At 50.5% G+C, this 19,999-nt stretch overlaps 1 long non-coding RNA gene across 9 annotated transcripts in view; it reads right to left on the reverse strand.

Moving 5' to 3' along the window:
• LOC103350293 (uncharacterized) overlaps positions 1-19,999 on the reverse strand; it is a 39,920-nt gene that overhangs the window by 12,187 nt on the left and 7,734 nt on the right. For 6 of the 9 annotated variants that reach the window (XR_011390844.1, XR_011390840.1, XR_011390843.1 and 3 more), the window contains exons 1-2: positions 16,811-17,611; positions 349-435 (exon numbers count right to left, since the gene is read on the reverse strand). This is a non-coding gene — a long non-coding RNA (uncharacterized lncRNA). Of the gene's footprint in view, positions 1-348; positions 436-8,459; positions 8,666-16,810; positions 17,612-19,999 lie in introns of those variants that run through there. The other 3 variants (XR_011390841.1, XR_007923683.2, XR_011390838.1) reach the window with 2 other exon arrangements.

The following is a 19,999-nucleotide window of genomic DNA, read 5'->3' on the forward strand; positions in this document are numbered from 1 at the left end:
AGCCGCGGCACTGGCTCAAGATTTATTTTCAATTCTCTTTATATACAGATCAATTTAGAATACTGCCTTTCAAATACATCTTAAAAAAAAAAAAAGACTTGAGTTTAAACATCTCCACAAGTTTGGGGAGCTAAGTCCCATTGAATCCATAATAGCAACTAATAGCATTTAGCTCACTCAGTGCTTTGATGACACAGTATTTTGTCCCCAAAGCAGCCTTAGTGCTGAGAGCACCAGGCTTGGGGTGCAGGTGCACAGCTTCAAAGCTCATTTGCCCAGGCCCAGTCACCTAACGTCTCCAGAACCCGGTGTCTTCATCGGCCCAGCAGTGCTAGCAAATGTGCCTACCTCTGTCGATGATTGTGACAAGGAACCCAGAGACACTCCCAGCCGTTACTCAAAGGCTAGGGCATCCAACTTCCAACAGAGTCGTTCCTGTTAATTAGAAATCAGAAACTGAAGTGAATATGTTAACCCAGCAGGTGACAGAAGCATGCAGCTCTCTGGCCAAAGAGCTTGGGTCTCCTGAGCACCAATAACTCACACCAGCTGTCAGCTGGGGCGGAGCCAAGTGGGCCACAGGCCCGAGGGACTGATTGGCTCCTCGTGACTTGGCACAGCTGAGCCGGCCTGCCCGGCTCTCACATCCTGGGCCATCTTTAGCTGCATCTCACTTGCTTTTGTCACTGATTTCGCAGGTAAGGATGCTGAATAGACTTGCTTCATCGTCCATCTGGGGCTCACTGCGTGACAGTTTCCCCAGGTCATTTATTTTCCAGGAAACAGAAGCTGCTCTGAGTACCAGGCACTGCATTCACACATCATACACAAAAACTGTGATGCTCAGTTGAGGTGACATACGTGAAGTATAAATAGGCACACATACATATTCATATATGTATGATGCATGTAAACATGTAAATGCAAACTATGAGTTCACAGTAAAACTAATAGTTTTATATTCTAATAGTTTAATATTATAGTTCCTGAGGCTTGACTGGGTTTTGAGTAGAGTATGAAGACCAGGTTACGAAAGTCACTGGGAGCCAGCGCTGTGGCATATCCAGCATCCCATATGGCACCAGTTCGAGTCCCAGCTGCTCCACTTCTGATCCAGCTCTCAGCTATGGCCTGTGAAAGCAGTAGAAGATGGCCCAAGTGCTTGGGCCCCTGCCCCCATGTGGGAGACCAGGAAGAAGCTCCTGGCTCCTGGCTCCTGGCTTTGTCTTGGCTCAGCCCTGGCCATGACAACCATCCAGGGAATGAACCAGTGGATGGTAGATCTCTCTCTGTCACCTTCTCTCACTTTCTGTAATTCTGACTTTCAAATAAATAAATCTTTCATTAAAAGAGAGAGAGATCTAATCTTCTATCCACTGATTCTCTCCCCAAATAACAACAGCCAGATCTGGGCCAGGCTGAAGTCAGGAGCCTGGAACTCCATCTGGGTCTCCCCAACATGGGTGACAGGGCTTCCAGGTACCTGGGCCATCTTCTGCTGCCTTCCCAGGCACACTAGCAGGGACTGGATTGAAAGTGTACTCAAACTGGCCCTCCGATATTAAGCAATGGCTTAACCCACTGAGCCACAATGCCAGTCCCAGTTATTTAATTTTTTAAAGATCAGATAAAATCTACAGCACACATCGTATGCAGTGGTGAAATGTTTGAGATCAGAAACAAGACCAAGACACCTGGTAATATGATTTTGTTGCCACAGTGGACTGAGACTGCCTAGCCAATGCAACAAGCCAATAAAGCAAAATCGAGAAACAAACGGTGTAAAGAGCGGAGATGATGAATTGTCATAAGTGAGTGGTCTTCAGAAAATACCTGGAAAGTACCGATTGTGAAAAGACCATACATGGATTTCAAAAGCTTTTTGTGCCAAAATAAACTGAACTTTTACTTTGATTCAGTGAACCGAGGTCTGTGTTTGTTTCCAAGGCTTTGTTTCCAGGCTCTTTCTAAATGGTAGGGAATGAACAAAAAAAAAAAAAAAAAAAAAAAACTAATGAGTAAATCATTTTAGTAGATGTCCAGGTAGCTCTTCAAGACATCTTTGGCTCCTAATTCACTCACTTATTCTCTGATCAAATGGAGAAATCAGTGCATGGTCTCTTCTTGGCCTGTCCCCCCTGTCCTTTGCCTGCCCCCCCTGTCCTGGACCGCATGTGGTCTTACCCCTTCTTAGTACAGAGATTGTTCCCTTTCTTTTTTATAAAGATAGATTAATTAATTAATTTATTTAACTGAAAAGCGAAGATACAGAGAAAGAGAGAGAGAATTTTCTATCTGCTGGTTCACTACCCAAATGACTGCAATGGCCGGGGCTGAGCCAAGTCAAAGCCTGGAGCCTGCAACTCCATCCAGGTTTCCCACATGGATGCAGGGCCCCAAGCACTTGGGCCATCTTCCGCTGCTTTCCCAGGCTCATTAGCAGAGAGCTGGATCAGCAGTGGAGCACCTGAGACTCGAACCGGTGCCTAGGTGAGATGTCAGTGCTCAGGCAGTGGCTTAACCCACTACACCACAGTGCCAGCTCCTAAATCTCATTTATAGTACCCAAAACTAACAAAAACCTAAGAAGAAAACTCAAACAAATAATCCAAATGAATCATAAGCCAGCAACCATCCATTCGTCCATCGAGCCACTCAGCCATCCCACGAGTGTTCACTGCACACTTACAAAGTGCCAGGCACCGGATTAGGTGATTGGAGTCAATCAGTGACAAAAGGGACATAACCCCTGTCCTTATGGAGGTGACACTGTGGGAGGTGGAGATGGGGGGAGGGGGGGACAGACCGTAGACAACACATAGAATTGTACCTGCAGACAGAAACCACATGGGAGACTGCAACACAGAGAATGTAGCATAATTACTAACTAGACTTAAAGTTGTTCACAGGGAAGAGAAAAAAGAGGTTAAGGTATCGTGGAGGGAGCAACTGCCGAAAGCAGCTACCTCCAGTAGGGCCAAGAAAACAGTGGGGAGACTAGGAATTATACAACTTAGACACTGAGGAAGACGTCCGTGAGGAAGGCGCCCCACGGAGCTAGTCTCAGACTAAGGAGCAGGCTCTGCTGGCTGGTGCTGGTCTCTCTGGAAGGAGCAAGGGAGTTGCGTGCATGTGACCTCTGCCAGAGGAAGTTAGATGCAAGTTGACCTCTGCCACTGCTGGGGAGAACAGGAAGCAGCGAGTCCCTTCTCCCTGCTTGTGGTGGTGAATTCTACGTGTTCACTTGGTGAGACCGTGGTACCACGGATTTGGCCGAACACCACCTAGCTGTCACTGTGAAGGCACTGTCTTAGATGAGACCGGCACTTACATCTGTAGACGTTGGGTAAAGTCAATTACTCTCCATGACACGGGTGGGCCACGTGTGATCAGTTGAAAGCCTGAAGAGGAAAGGACCCACTTCCTGCGAGGCAGAGGGCAATTCTGCCCCCAGACTGCCTTGGGATTCAGGCTGCAACATCTGCTCTTCCAGGGTCCCCGGCCCACAGCCTGCTCTGCAGACTTCAAACTTGCCAGCCCACACAACGGCATGTGCCAGCTCCTTAACAATACAGCTCTCTCTCGGGAGATGCCCACGTATTTGATTGCTTCGGTCCCCCTGGGGAGCTCTGACTAATGCACTCCTCCACCCTTGCAGCTCCCCTCTCACACCACCCACTGGCAGAGTGGAGCAGGCAGGCAGCTGGTAAACCGGAAATTCAGTTTAGGGTCTTAGCCCCAGCAAAGAAGAATATAGGAGAGTGGGTTGGAGCTAAAAGACAAGAGTCATCCCCCGGCATCCACAGGGGATTGGTTCCAGGATCCCTCAGAGGCATCCGAATCCATGGATGCTTCGTCCCTTCTTGTCAAATGGCAGAGCATCTGCGTGTAACCTACGCACATCCTCCCATTGCTAGGGTTTCAACCGAGTTTGGCTCCCCAGACTCAGGCAGACATCTAAGCCCTAAAGTCTTTGGTTAATAGTCAAGGTCAGGTCACGGATTCATGCTGATGGATTAAGGGTGAGTCTTGATCTAATTATGGCATCTGGGAGGTGGGCCTTGTGGGCTGTCTTCAGGCCACTGGAGGAAAGGGTTGGTTGTGTCAGCAGAGCATCCTACCTGTCTCTCTCTACCTCCTGGCTCCAGGATCCTCCAGCCTCACGTGATGCCTAAAGGTTGCCTGATGTTGGAATGTGAACCTCTAATCTCCATGCTGCAACAAACACTCTCTCTCCCAAGTAACTCCCCTCGGAGACTTTAGTTAAAGTAATGCAAAGCTGACCGGTACACTGGCATACTTCAAAGCACCTCTGATTTGCTTCTACCGTCTCACAGGATGTAAATGCTGTGTGATTAGTAGCTGTTCTATGTTTTATATAATAATGACAAGGAGAAAAAGTGTTCAGTGCAGACAAATTTTTTTCAAAAAATTTTCTAAGATTTATTTATTTTTGAAAGTCGTAGTTATGTAGAGAGAGGAAGAGACACACAGAGAGATCTTCCATCCAGCTGTTTCACTCCCCAAATGACCACAATGGCCAGAGCTGAGCCAGGCCAAAGCCAGGACCCTGGAGCTTCATACGGCCTCCCATGTGGGTGCAGGGGCCCAAGGACTTGCGCCATCTTCCACAGGACATTAGCAGGGAGCTGGATTGGAAGTGGAGCAGCCAGGACTGCTGGCATCACAGGTAGCAGCTTTGCTCGCTACGCCACAGTGCCTGCCCCTGCAAAGACTTTTGATCCACCCATGTGGAACCTGCAGATACAGAGAGCTGAACTTAACTTGTAACTGCACAAGAATGAATAAGTGAACTATGTTGGAGGATGAGAAGGTCCATCAGGGAAATGGAGTGTGAGAAGAGGATCGGGAATATGGCAGTACATTAGGGTTTCAAATAGTGTGACCGTGGTGGGCCGTATGGAAAAGGTGGTCTCTGAGCTGTAACTTAAGGAAGTGGGAGGGGCCGGCGCTGTGGCATAGAAGGTTAAGCGTCCACCTGCAGTGCTGATATCCTAAATGGACACCCGTTCGAGTCCCGGCTGCTCCACTTTTGATCCAGGTTCCTGCTATGGCCTGGGAAAGCAGCACAAGATGGCACAAGTCCTTGGGCCCCTGCACCCATGGAGACTCAAGAAGCTCCTGGCTCCTGGCTTCTGCCTGGCCCAGCCCCAGGGCCGCTGCTGCTACGTAGGGAGTAAACCAGCAGATGGAAAATCTCTCTCTCTCCTCTCTGTATCTCTGCCTTTCAAATAAACAAATAGATCTTTTTGTAAAAAAAAAAAAAAAAAAAAAAAAAAAGTGGAAACAGTTATGCAGCTGACATTCTGGAAATCTGGAAATTTGCGGTCCTCACAACACCCCTCTCTGCTCAGTGGAGACCAAAGGTCACCTCTTCCCTTGTCGCAGCCTCTTACCTCTCTGGAAATCAGCCCAGTTCATTCAACAAGTGTTTGTTGAGCACCTACTCTGTGCCAGCCCTTGTTCCAGCTGGCAGAGGAAATAGGAGTTGACAAAGAGACCAAAATCTCTGGGTCCAGGGCGCTTAGATTTAGTGGAGAGAAACGGTTCATGAGCAGCTATGGTAAACACAGCTTGTTGTAAGGGGGAAAATAATACAAAGAAGGGAGAGACAGCAGCCGTGAGTCAAACTGCAGCTGGAATTCCGATACTGGGAGGCAGGCAATGAACAATGGGCGCCTGTGAGTGTCTTGCTGTGCAGAGAGCTTTGGAGCCTGGAGCCTGGGGCCTGCCCTGGTCTCCAGAAGTGACTGAGTCACAGGGATAGAGGACACAATGGGGTTGATCTATGGTCTCAGACCAGTGACAGTTGTGAGGCTGTGAGTGCTGGGAAGAGTGAGATGGGAGGGGCTTGCAAGGAGCGCACAGTTCTGAGCCCCTGACGCTCCTGGAACACACAAGGAGGGGGGTGTGCAATCTCCCTGGGTGCTCCCAGTGCTCCGGGATGCTCCCCTGACTCCCTGGCCAAGTCCATGGCCCAGTTCACATGGAACAGCCTTCCCACTGTCCCTGGAGGTCAGACTCACCTAGATTACCCAAGATACTGGTTTAAAATAGAGGTGGGTATTTGTCCCAGGAGTTAAGATGCTGTGTCCCATGTGGGATGGGAGAACCTGGGTTCCAGTCCCGGCTCTGCTCAATTCCAGCTTCTGCTAATGCAAACCATAGGAAGCAGCAGGTGATGGCTCAAGTGGTTAAGTCCCTGCCACCCATGCGGGAGACCTGGTTTAAGTTCTTGGCTCCCAGCTTCTACCCCTGCCTAACCCCAGGTGTTACAGGCATCTGAGGGACTAACCCAGCAGATGGGAGTTATATCTATATCTCTCTTCTCTCTCCTTCCTCTCTCACCTTTTCCTCTCTCTCTCTCTCTCTCTCTCTCTCTCTCTCTTTCTCTCTCTCCTCTCTCTCTCTTTCTGCCTCTCAAATATATATAAATAAACCAATAAAATAAACTACCCCCCTTACAGCATGTCCACTGACAGGTGGCAAATTCGTTCCAAGGATAGAGTCCCTGTTCTGTGTGTGTGATGGTGGCACCCTTGAGGACAGATGTAAAGGTTCTTGTGTCTGCACCTATTTCAGGGTCAATGACAGAGATTTTTCATTAAGAAAAAATTCAAAATACTCTTCTAAATGCAAGCTCCCAGGGGCCGGCGCTGTGGTGCAGCAGGTTAAAGCCCTGGCCTGAGGTGCCGGAATCCCATTTGGGCACCAGTTCTAGTCCCAGCTGCTCCCCTTCCAATCTAGCTCTCTGCTACGACCTAGGAAAGCAGTATAAGATGGCCCAAGTCCTTGGGCCCCTGCGTCCATGTGGGAGACCCCAAAAGAAGCTCTTGGCTCCTGACTTTGGATCAGCATAGCTCTTGCCATTGCAGCCATCTGGGGAGTGAACCAGCGGATGGAAGACTTCTCTCTCTGTCTCTACCTCTCTCTGTGTAATTCTGTCTTTCAAATAAATAAAATAAATCTTGAAAAATAAAATAAAAATAAATGCAAGCTTCTGAACTTGACTATAATATATATATATATATTCATTTTATTTATGTGAAAGGCAGAGTTACAGAGATAGAGAGAGAGAGAGATCTGCTGATTCACTCCCTAAATGGCCTCAACATCTGGGACTGGACCATCTGGAAGCCAGGAGCCAGGAGATTCTTCTGGATCTCCCATGTGGGTGCAGGGGCCCAAGCACTTGGGCCATCCTCCACTGCTTTCTCAGGCACATTAGCAGGGAGCTGGATCAGAAGTGGAACAGCCGGGACTTGAACTGGTGCCCACATGGGATGCTGGCACTGCAGGCAGTGGCATAACCCACTAGGCCACAACACTGGCCTCTGAACTTGACTCTTTAGAGCCATGAGATTCACTGCTGATCTAACAATGGGTCCATCCAGGGTGGCCCCAGGGCTGCTACTGCACCGCCAATAACTTTCGGGGCCAGCAAAATTCACTCCTTCCAGCTTCTCTGACCCACAGGTGTGTTTAGGAGACAGCACTGCTTGCATTTTTCATGCTCTCTTCAAATGCAAACATTCTCCATAGTGACTCTCTGTGAGACCTGGGTTAGAAAGTCCTTACCTAAAACTGAAGATACCTGAGCTGAGAGATCTATCACAAGTGGACTCACCTGGCATGACGCCATATGCCAAGATCATTCTAGAAAGCTCTTCTCTGAAACAGAAACTTACCAGGATAAACCCCCCACCCCCAGCACATACACACACAAGCAGACTTTCTCAAGGCCGTAAGAGGACTGATGCTAAGATCAGGGGGAAGCAAATTGGTAGAAGTTGTTCCATCATTTCAGAAAACACTTTGAACAACTGGCATATTCTGCTGCACAAGATACAGGGCTTTGCAGACAAAAAAAATAAAAGTGTGGGTAAAGTGACCCACAGAATCAGCTTTGCAATACAAATGAAGGCAGTGGGGTAGGCTGTAGCACATCTCACAGCGCTGGTTCAAGTCCCGGCTGCTCCACTTCTGATCCAGCTCCTTACTAACGCACCTGGGAAAGCAGCGGAAGATGGCCCAAGTGCTCCGGCCCTGCACCCAGGCTCCTGACTTCAGCCTGGCCCAGCCAAACTGTCGTGGTCATTTAGGGAGTGAGTCAGCAAAGGGAAGATCTCTGTCTCTCCTTGTCTGTCGCTCTGCATTTCAAATAAGTAAAAAGAAATCTTTTTTTAAAAAATGAAAACCACAAGGAAATACCACCACGTACTCCTCAGGAAGCCTAAATAGAAAGGCTGACAATGAGAAGTGTTCACAGGCCCAGAAGCAACTGGAATTTGCTAAAAGCAGCCCAAAATTCTACAACTCCTTGGGAGCCTGTGTGGCAGATTTTCTAAAGCTAAATAAATGCCCACCTCCCCACCCAGTCATTCCTATCTTAAGGATATACCCTAGAGAAAAGACTACAAACACAAAAGAAGACAAACCTGTAGAAGAATGTCCACAGCAGCTTTATCTGTACTAGCCACTGCTTGTCCACAATTCCAGCTCGTGACAGATGACCGGGTGAATGCGCCACGGGGCAGCCGGGCCCTGACCCGCTCGCGGCAGCAGCAGCCGCCCTGGAGAGCTGTCTGCACGCTCAGCGAGGTGGACAAGTCGTACCTGGACCGAGGACATCTTTCTTCATACTCTGATGGCCAAAAGCAAACTACTGAGCTGGTGACTGACTCAGGTGTCTATTGAAACATAACGCTGGCTTGTAGATTCCAGAAATGGGTCTCGGGCGCACCAGCTGAGGTACCAAGCAGGGTGGCCCTGCCCAGTCACCAGGCCGGAGGCTTGACTTGGTTGTAAGAGACTGCGAAGCGACACCATCACCACAGGCGCGCTAAGCGAGGGCTCCAGGCTGCGAGGCCTCCACCCTGATGGTGAAACCCGGCAATCTCTGAACACACTGCTTTGTCTCTTTCAGACCGCAGCCAAGTGCTGTCTTGTGGCTACTTAGGTCTCCTGTGACGTCCTCCCCCTGAAAACGCCAAGCCACCAGGCCAGTTTCCCAAGGAGCTGCACTGATGTCCGAGATACCGACTCTCAGACCCGCAGCTGGTTTCAGCCCCGGGCCGCGCAGCCCAACCCTCCTCGCATTCTCTTTAGAAACCCCCGAGGGTCCTCACTGAGCTGAACGGCCGCTCTTAAGATGTACATGTGCAGTTAGTGCAGGTTACAGACTTTGCAGGTTACAGACTTTGTAACTTGCATGCTATCCCGTGAAGGGAAATGGGAAGGAGGGAGGGAAGGGGAGAGGGAGGGAGAAAAGGAAGAAAGGAGAAGGAAGAGAGGCCAGCACCTTCCTTGGGAAGGATTCTAAGAAGTCAAATCATCTCCAATTATCTGCTGACTGCTCAAAGTATGTGCTTAAATCTAGCAAATATGCATCTTCATAAATCAACATAAACACATTAGAACCAATTATAAGCAAAACTCAAGCTGCTCTCAAGTATATATTTTTTTTAAGATTTATTTCTGGGCCGGTGCCGCGGCTCATTTGGCTAATCCTCTGCCTGCGGCACCGGCACACCAGGTTCTAGTCCTGGTTGGGGCACCAGATTCTGTCCCGGTTGCCCCTCTTCCAGTCCAGCTCTCTGCTGTGGCCTGGGAGTGCAGTGGAGGATGGCCCAAGGGCTTGGGCCCTGCACCCACATGGGAGACCAGGAGGAAGCGCCTGGCATCTGGCTTCAGATCGGTGCAGCGCGCTGGCCGTAGCTGCCATTTGGGGGGTAAAACAACGGAAGGAAGTCCTGTCTCTCTGTCTAACTCTGTAAAAAAAAAATATTTATTTATTATGTATAAAGGCAGAGGGAGAGAGAAAGAGAGAGAGAGAGGTCATCCATCCGCTGGTTCACTCCCCAGATCCGAAGCCAGGAACCAGGAGCTTCTTCCGGGTCTCCCACGTGGGTACAGGGGCCCAAACACTTGGGCCATTCTCTACTGCTTTCCCAGGCCATTAGCAGATAACTGGGTCAGAAAAGAAGCAGCTGGGACACGAAGTGGCACCTATATGGGATGCCGGTGCCACAGGCAGAGGCATAGCCTAGAGCCTACTACATCGCCACAGCTCTGCCCCCTTGCCTTTTTTTTTTTTTTTTTTTTTTTTTTTTTTTTTTTTTTGAGAGGCAGAGTGAGAGAGAGAGGGAGACACACATATACACACAAAGAGAGAGAGAGCTCCCATCAGCTGGTTCACTCCCCAAATAGCTGCAATGGCCAGGGCTGGACCAGGCCGAAGCCAGGAGCCCTGAGCTTCCTCCAGGGCTCCTACATGGGTGCAGGGGCCTAAGCACTTGGGCCATCTTCTGCTGCTTGCCCAGGCACAGTAGCAGAGAGCTGGATGGGAAGTAGAGCAGCCAGGACTCAAACTGGCACCCACATGGGATGCCAGCATCAGAGGCAGTGGCTTTACCAGCTGTGCCACAGCACCAGCCCCGAACAGGGATGTTCTACAACCAGAAGTGGTTGGTGGTTACATGAACGGTGCACTGCCCACCCTGCAGACAGAACTCCTACCTCAGCTTGAGTCTGGTGACGCGCTTGCTCCCGCCACCTGCTGCATGAAGCCACACTCACATGAGCTTCAGGAGATAGGACAAGCGTTTGATTAGACCACTTCAGAAGCAAGACCATTGTCCAACATTAGGGATTGCCCGCATAAATTGTGTGTTGTAATAGTCTTGGAAAAATTCATGAGGCGGAAATCTGTTTATTGGCATAGCCAACTCCATTGAAAATCAGAGATTTACATTTAAAACTAAGGATATGTAACTTAGAAGATTATCTGTAGGGGCTTGCATTGTGGTTTAGTGTGTTAAACCATGATCGCTGATGCCAGCATCCCATATGTGTGTCAATTCGTGTCCCATCTGCTCCACTTCCAATCCAGCTCCCTGCTAATGCACTTCGGAAAACCAACTGAAGATGGTCCAGGTACCGGGGCCCCTGCCTCTCATATGGGAGACCTGGATGAAGCTTTTGGCTCCTGGCTTCAGTCTTATTTGAAAAGCAGAGTTACAGAGAGAGAAGGAGAGGCAGACAGAGAGAGAGCAAGAGCGAAAGCAGGAGCGAGAGAGGAGAGAGAGAGGTCTTCCATCTGCTGGCTCACTCCCCAATTGGCTGGCTCACCCCTCAAATGGCTGCAATGGCCAGCACTGGTCCAGTACAAAGCCAGGAGCCAGGGACTCCATCTGGTGTTCCACGTGGGTGGAAGGAGCCCAAGTACTTGGACTGTCTTCCACTGGGTTGGAAGTGGAGCATCCAGACCTCAAACCAGCACTTTGATATGAGATGTTGGCATCACAAGCAGTGGCTTAACCTGCTGTGCCACAACACCAGCCCCTATAATGAATTACTTTTAAAAGCCACAGAATAGGGACCAGTGTTGTGGCATGGTGGGTTAAGCCTTGCCTGTATCACCAGCATCCCATATGGGTGATGATTCAAGTCCTGTCTGCTCCACTTCCTATCCAGCTCCCTGCTAACGTGCCTAGGAAAGCAGCAGAAGATGGCCTAAGTCCTAGGGCTCCTGCACCCACATGGGAGACCTGGAAGAAGCTCCTGCCTTCTGGCTTCACACCAGCTGTTGCAGCCATTAGGGAAGTGAACAGTGGATGGAAGACCTCTCTGTCTCTCTGTCTCTGTCTCTTCCCCTTTTTCTCTGTAACTCTGCCTTTCAAATAAATTTTTTTAAAAATATGTTTAAAAGAAGATTGATTTTTTTTGACAGGCAGTTAGACAGTGAGAGAGAGAGAGACAGAGAGAAAGGTCTTCCTTTCCGTTGGCTCACCCCCAAATGGCCGCTATGGCCGGCATGCTATGCCAATCCGAAGCCAGGAGCCAGGTGCTTCCTCCTGGTCTCCCATGCGGGTGCAGGGCCCAAGGACCTGGGCCATCCTCCACTGCACTCCCGGGCCACAGCAGAGAGCTGGACTGGAAGAGGAGCAACCGGGACAGAATCCGGCGCCCCGACCGGAACTAGAACCCGGGGTGCCGGCGCCGCAGGTAGAGGATTAGCCTAGTGAGCCACGGTGCCGGCCAAGAAGATCGATTTTTAAAAAACCACAGAATAATATGTTTAAGAAACAATTTTCCTCAAATTTCAATGCCTGCAGATCCATAGATATAAAAAAAGCCAGGAAAAAAAAAAAAAAAAAAAAAAAAAAAAAAAAAAAAACAACTCCTCCCTCCACCAACAGATGGCATTAGCTGTAGCGAATGGTCATCGTGACCTGCAGAGAGCTCGTTCCCCCAGGCGCGTGGCTGTGCTGTGCCCACGCAGTTGCTCACATATTACCTACCCCATCACGGCCCATAAGCGTAAAGCCACCGAGAATCCTGACCGTGCTTGTAAGAGGCGCACAATTATAAAAGGGACAAACATAGAGATGGTATTTATTTTGAAAGTGGTGAGGAAATGAGGAATAAAATGCCGCAGGTGCAGATGGAGCGGACTGTCACAGTGGGAAGAGTCTCAAAAGACAAAAAATAAGCAGTGCAGGAAAAGCACTGTGCTTCTCCAAGCCAAAAAAAGCTGCAAGGGAGAAGCGAGGAGGATGAGGAGGGGGGAGGGGGGGAGGGAGGAGGACGAGAAAGTGAGACTGTTTACAGGGAGAAAAATTCAATCTGTGGCTGGATAATCGGGATGAGACCTGTACCAGCTGCTTTGGAAGAAGGCGGTGGAGAAGGGGTAGCATCGAGCATGCCCAAATTCAGGTCAACCTTCACGGATTTAAGGAGAAGGAAGGGCCACGCCCAGGCAGGGGTGGCCAACCAAGCCTGCGAGCAGCCCGGCCGCCTAAGCTTCCATCCCCGTTCCAGAGAGGAGAGACCCTGGCGGGGGCAGAGCCTCCCTGAAGTGGTCCACAGCCCTGCAGATGGGGGAGGGGCAAGAGCTCTAAGTGACGCTGCTTGCTTAACCCACGTGGAGCTTCCGTGTGGCCAGTGGCACCCCACAGCCACCAGGCCCGGGGCAAGGCGAAGGTCTGGCCTCAGATCTGTCAGGCAAACGGCAAGGCAGAACCAAACCAAAGCAAACAGGCCCTAGCCAGACAGGCAGTCATCCGCACGCCTACACAAAGCCAAACAGAAACAAAACCCATCTCCTTCGGACGCCCAGCAGCCCAGCCCTGCTCCAACGCCAGCTGCAGCCCCAGCTTCAGGATCAGGCACCCTCTTCCCCAGGGCAGCGGGGCAGAGACCAGGCGGGTCGGCTCGCTTTTATTTTCCATCACTTCTGGAATCTGTGTTTCCCTGCAGCTGCTATGGCTCCTCCAAGGTCGATTCTAAGGGAAGGAGCTGGCAGTCTCGGCTCGTTCATGGTCTAAAATGAGAGGGCTCACTGCTTCTTTTAAATTACGGCTGGAAGATCTCTCTCTCTCTCTCTCTCTCCTTTTCAAAGAAAATAAAACATAAATACGTAAATAAAATTACTGGGGCCAGCATTGTGGCACAGCAGGTAAAGCTGCCACCTGCAATGCTGGCTTCCCTTATAAGTGCCAGTTCGTGTCCCGGCTGCTCCACTTCTGATCCAGCTCCCTGCTAATGGCCTTGGAAAAGCAGTGGAAGATGCCCAAGTGCTTGGGCTCTTGCACCCATGTGGGAGACCTGGATGAAGCTCTCGACTCCTGGTTTCAGCCTGGCCCAGCCCTGGCTGTTACAGCCACCTGAGGAGTGAACCAGTGGATGGAAGATGTCTGTCTGTCTCTCTCTCTCTCTCTGTCTCTGTAGCTCTGACTTTCAAATAAATAAATAAATCTTTAAAACAAAATAAAATATTGTTGAAGTATAATGTGTGTGTAGAAAAAAAATATACAGATTTGGGCTGGCGCCGTGGCTCACTAGGCTAATCCTCCGCCTGCGGCGCCGGCACACTGGGTTCTAGTCCCAGTCGGGGCGCTGGATTCTGTCCCGGTTGCCCCTCTTCCAGGCCAGCTCTCTGCTGTGGCCCGGGAGTGCAGTGGAGGATGGCCCAAGTGCTTGGGCCCTGCACCCGCATGGGAGACCAGGAGAAGCATCTGGCTTCAGATCAGTGCGGTGCGCCGGCCGCAGTGCGCTGGCCGTAGCAGCCATTGGAGGGTCAACCAATGGTAAAGGAAGACCTTTCTCTCTGTCTCTCTCTCTCACTGTCCACTCTGCCTGCCCAAAAAAAAAAATATATATATATATATATATATATATATATATACAGATTTGAAGTGTGTAGTCTAGTGAGCTTTGACAAATACATATAACAGCAAAATTGATCTCCCAAGCAAGATCTGGGACTCTTTCCTCCTGATTAAGTTCAGGGGTGATTCCTGTTCGGGTTTTTACAACCATGTATGCAGTTAGCACTCCAGATCCGCAGGTGCCCCATCTGTGAATTCAATCAACTACAAATTGAAGCTATTTGGGGGGAAAGTGAATCTGAATTGAACATGTGCAGACTTTTGCTTGTTGTAGTCACTAAACAATTTAGAATAGCAACTATTTATATAGTCTTTATGTTGTACTCGGTATTATAGGGAACCCAGAGACGATTTAAAGTACACAGGAGGATTGTGTAGCTTATGGGCAAATGCTATGCCATTTTACATAAGGAACCTGAGCATCTGTAGACCTTGGTCTCCACGGGGGTCCTGGAACCAATCCCCCGTAGGTACTGGTTGGTTCTATCTGTTCTCGAACTTTACAGCAGAGGAATCACACAGTATGCATCTTTTGTGTCTTGCTTCTCCCACTCAATCCTAAATGTGGTTTTAAATTAAACTAACCAAGTTTATTTTTTAAAAAGACTTACGTATTTGAAAGGCAGAGTGACAGGGGGTGAAGGAAAGGGAGTAGAGAAAGAGAGAGAATCTTCCATCCACTGCTTCACTCCCCCAAAGAGCCAAAGCTGTCCCAGACCAAAGCCAGGAGCCAGGAACTCCATCCTGGTCCTTAACAAGCATGGCAGGGGCCCAAGCACTTGGGCCGTCTTCACTGCTTTTCCAGACTCATTAGCGGGGAGCTGGAGTGGAAGCAGGGCGGCTAGGACTGAAGCTGGTGCTCATATGGAAGGAACGTCACTGCTGCATCACAACGCCAACCCAAAGTTTACTTCTGAAGAAGGATTGAAGGGTGGCTGAACACACGGAGTAGAAACCTTTGTGTCACCCTAGTACTATGTGCTTTTGGGGTACCCCACTTCCCTCAGTGTGTGCGCCCATATGTGTTCCACTTATCTGGAACAAAATGGAACGAGAAATCTTTGCCTGAATGCAAAGTCATAGAAGGAAACATAATTGACCTCAAGGCAGCAAACATGAAGCCACGTGAGAAAACTGATGACCACAGGTGTGAAATCATTGCTCTTGGTCACCAAAGGGGCAGAAGGGGAGGCTCTGTGTCCTGGGTTCTCAGCCTTGGGTCCCGTGTCCCACTCTCCCCCTCCCACAAGACTGCTGCTGTGGGCTGTGCTTGCTCGATTGCCCAAAAGTGTGAGGGCATCAGAGGGGCCCACTTATTTCTCAAGGGCAGAGAGAGACTTCCAAGTCATTTTCCACTTTCTAGAATTTTCTTTTCACTATTTTTTTCTCTTCAAAAGGAATTTTCCTCTTCTTCTGCAAAATGAAAAAATAACCCTTAGGACATTCCAGAAGTCAGTGACCATGACCACAATGGAGAGACCCCAAAATGAAGTTCATGGATAAACAGCGACCTCTGAGAATTGCGACAGCAGTACCCAGGGAGTTGGTTCTCTCCCTCGTGTGCACACATCGGTTGTGATCAACAGGAAGACTGTGGCCTCAACAGCTGACACGCAAGATGGCAGGACGCCAGCTGCCTCCTTTCCGGCATTCCTGGCCCCATTTTGTATCTCTCCAGGGGCGGCAGCTGGGGCTGTCTCCCATGCTCTGTGCCCACATCAGCCCCCTCCAGGCTGCACCCTTAGTGAACAAAAGCCCTCCCCCCGCCCCCTGGCATGGGCCCAGCTTGTGGTGTCTAATGTACCTCAAGCGTGCCCAGGCCACTCTTCCCTGGCCCCATCGGTCACCGCCCGGGGCTGCTCTCACCGCCTGACTGGAGCCTGGCGCTCATCTAACTCGCCCCTCCTCCAGCTTCAGTTCCCCGTAGTCCCTGCCAACTCCCAAGCAAGAAAGATAAAGGAAGTGAAAGGCTAGCAAGCGTGCTGAGAACAGATTGATGCCATAACTACTGCCTGTAGGGGAGAACAGAGCTCCACTCCAGTTTGTGCAGGCAGAGGGGCAGCAGGGACTACCATGAACGCCACCAGGCCTGCGCCGAGCCGGCAGCATCACAGTTAGGACCGTGCCCTCCCACAGAGGCTGCGAGACAGAGACCCTGGAGCTCACCCTACTGATGAGCCCACTTCGAGGTCCTTGCAAGATGCAGGAAACACACACACGTCGAAGGCACAGAGGAAGAGTCTTGGCTGTGAGCCCTTTGTTGTAAATGCTCTGAGAGCGGGAGGCTGGGGGCCTGTGTTTGACGCTGGCTGGAACAAATCCATCTGACAGCCCTGAGCCTCTCTAGACAGGAATCCAGAGGGAGCCCTGGGGACGCCATCTTTGGCTGCTAGAAGCTGCGCCAGGTTAGTTAAGTCTCTCAGGGCAGGCACGTGACGGGAGGCGTTAGGTGCCAAGTGGTCTTGCCATTCTCACTACCATCACCCCAGACGCTCACCCTTGGGCTCCTGACCTTGCCCTTGCGACTTGCCCACCTGCTGCCAACTCCATTCTTGCCCATGAGCTGCCAGTGACATCACCATCCCGTCACCACTTGCATATCAGACTCTGGGGCTCACCTGCTGCAGCCGGCAGACAGAGGACCCAGCCTTCTCCATTGCTTGGGTTGCTGATGCTACGACTCCCTCAGCTTTTGCCCCCTGAGATTCTCCTCCCCCAGTGCCCCTGTGAGCCAGCACCAAGGCATCCCAGTTACAGCCACGCCCTGTGCAAGGGCCAGAGTAGTAAATTCCTTCCTCCTCATTGTGCCTCTCTCCCTAGAACACAATGGCTCCTGAAGTTAATCTTCCACAGCGCCATCCCCCATCAAAGCTGCCCAGGTAAATTTTTGCAAAACCCAAGTCGGGGCAGAGTTCCCCTCCTTTCCCCTGGTACCCCTCACCCTGGGTAAACCAACCGTTCTAACCAGGACACTGTCCTACACTGCTATTCAATGAGGCTTTCCTCCTGACTCCTTCCCCCATCGGAGAGGCGGCTAGAACATTTACAGCACAGCCCTGTAGGAAGTACTGGAGGATACAGCAGAACAGAGAGTGCATTCTTAGCTTCTGAGTTTCAAATAAGCCTTTGAAGTTTATGACAGAGGCAGTCACGCTGTGGGGGCTGGTTGGTGACACAGAGTTAAGCCATTGCTTGCGACACTGGCATCCCATAATCAGAGTATGGGTTTGAGTCCCAGCTACTGTAATTCCAGTCCAGCTTCCTGCTAATTCCCCTGCAACAGCAGCACATGATAGCCCAAGTACACGGACCCCTGACATCTTCATGGGAGACCCGGTTGGAATCCCTGGCTCCGGCTTCAGCCTGGCCCAGACCTGGCTGTTGTAGCCATTTGGGAATGAATGGAAGTGGATGGAAGATTCTCTCTCTCTCTCTCTCTCTCTCTCTCTCTCTCTCTCTCTCTCTCCCCCTCCCTCCCTCCCTTCTCTCTCTCATCTCTCTCCTCTCTCTGTCTCTCTGCCTTTCAAATAAGCAAATGTACGTTTTGTTGTGTTACCATTTTGTGAATCTAAGTAAACTGGTATTTTAATGAGGATTAACATGAAGGTGCCTTTATAGCACTCACTCCATTGCGAGTTTTTTTCATGTAACACAAGCTGAAACGGAGCCAAATGGCTGATAGCAGGGGACCCACTGCTTTGTTCTGGCTGGTTGATACAGCACAGTGGCAACTGTGTGTCCCGGTGCAAATGAGATCGTTTGGTTCTGGATGTTTTTCCCCAAACTGGACATCTGGTGGCTAACACAAGACACGTTCCAGAGCGGTAAATGCTATAGTCCTCAGACTGCCACTTGAGACCCATCTGGCTGTGACTCCCTGCCCTGCGAGAACTTCGGGCAGGCGCTGGCTGCAGAGGCTCTGTTGGGGTGAAGGGCCCTTGACCGTCGTCGCTGATGGCTGATGGCTGATGGCAATCAGGAACCGCCCAGTGTCACCTTGAAGGGCTGCGTTTTCCTGGACCATTTGGAAAATGTCCTCTGCGGATGCTTGTGCTTGGTTTGTTAATAGCACTCTGGGCTCAAGTCATTCTCTTTCATCCGTCTCATCTTTCATGTATTCCTTTTATTTGATTTTGCTTATTCTGCTTTTGTGTGCATTGCCATAAACTGATCGATTGGTCTCATCTTTGCCCCACTTGGCTTGTCATTAGTTTAAAGGGCCAAAGCCGCTGCCTCTCAGGCCAGCGCTGTGGTGCAACAGGTTAAGCCGCCACGGCTTGTGATGCCAATATCCCGTCTCAGCGTGCCAGTTCACATCCCAGCTACTCTGTTCTGATCCAGCTTTCTTCTGCTTTTCCTGGGAAAGCAGCAAAAGATGGTCCAAGTGCCTGGGCCCCTGTACCCGTGTGGGAGACCCAGAAGAAGCTCTTGGCTACAGATCGGCCCAGCTTTGGCTGTTGTGGCCATTTGGGGAGTGAATCAGCAGATGGAAGACCTCTCTCTCTCTGTCTTTCCCTCTCTCTGTCTGCAATTCAGCCTCTCAAATAAATAATCTTTAAAAATAAACAAATACATAAATCTTTAAAAATACATACAATGCGCCAAATTCGGCTCTGATTTGGTAGAGGAAAAAACCTTGGAAAAATCGTAAGCCTTGAGGTTGAAATTGTCATCTGGTATTAGAGAAACTGGCCATCCTGGCTGGTCCAGTGTGACAGGACAGGAAGAGCAAAACCTCACCCTACAGAGGCCCCGCAGCAGCTGGGTCCCAACAGCCCCCTGCACAAATGAGTCCAAGCCAAGACCAGTGGAAGGAAGCCCAGCCCTCCTCAAACAGCTGCCCACAGAATCCTGAGCAAATGAAAGAGTTATTGTCACAAGTCCCTACGTCTGAAAGGGCTGCTGACAGGGACCAAAGAAGCTCCTGGCTCCTGGCTCCGGCCATTGTGGCCATTTGGGGAGTGAACCAGTGGATGGAAGACCTTTCTCTGCCTCTCCTTCTCTCTCTCTGTAATTATGCCTCTCAAATAAATAAATAAAGTTTTTTTTGGCCTGTGCCGCGGCTCACTAGGCTAATCCTCCGCCTACGGCGCCGGCACCCCGGGGTTCTAGTCCCGGTCGGGGCGCCAGATTCTGTCCTGGTTGCCCCTCTTCCAGGCCAGCTCTCTGCTGTGGCCCAGGAGTGCAGTGGAGGATGGCCCAAGTGTTTGGGCCCTGCACCCGCATGGGAGACCAGGAGGAAGCACCTGGCTCCTGACTTCGGATCGGTGCAACGCACCAGCCGTAGTGGCCATTTGATGGGTGAACCAACGGAAAAGGAAGACCTTTCTCTCTGTCTCTCTCTCTCTCCACTATCTAATTCTGCCTGTCAAAAATAAATAAATAAATAATCTTTTAAAAAAAAAGCGCCTAAAAATAGCCAAGGCGAGAGGGGCACTCTGGTCCCTTACCCCTCCCAAAAACAGAGCATGTCCTGGGGGGCAGCTACCCTCAGGTGCCTGCAGCAGGAGGGAGCTGAGGCCAGGAGAGATCCGCCCACCAGCCCCGTTCGATACCCCCATCCTTCCAGCCTCTCCTCCCTGAGCACCCGCCCGCAGAAGCCCTGGGTCTCCTTACATTCTCACACCTTCCTTCTCTTGGTCCAACTCACAACATGGGCAGAGTAGGTTCTATCGTCCCCTTTGGATCTTCGGTTTCCAAGGGGCTCTTCTGTCCCTATAGAAATCTGTGGGCCGTTCTCCTGTTGAGTTGCCCTATGTCAAGTTCATTTCCAGGCCCAGTCAGAGAGCCTAAGAGGGTAGTGGTAA

Source organism: Oryctolagus cuniculus, chromosome 7, assembly GCF_964237555.1.
Source record: "Oryctolagus cuniculus chromosome 7, mOryCun1.1, whole genome shotgun sequence".
Lineage (NCBI taxonomy): Eukaryota > Metazoa > Chordata > Mammalia > Lagomorpha > Leporidae > Oryctolagus > Oryctolagus cuniculus.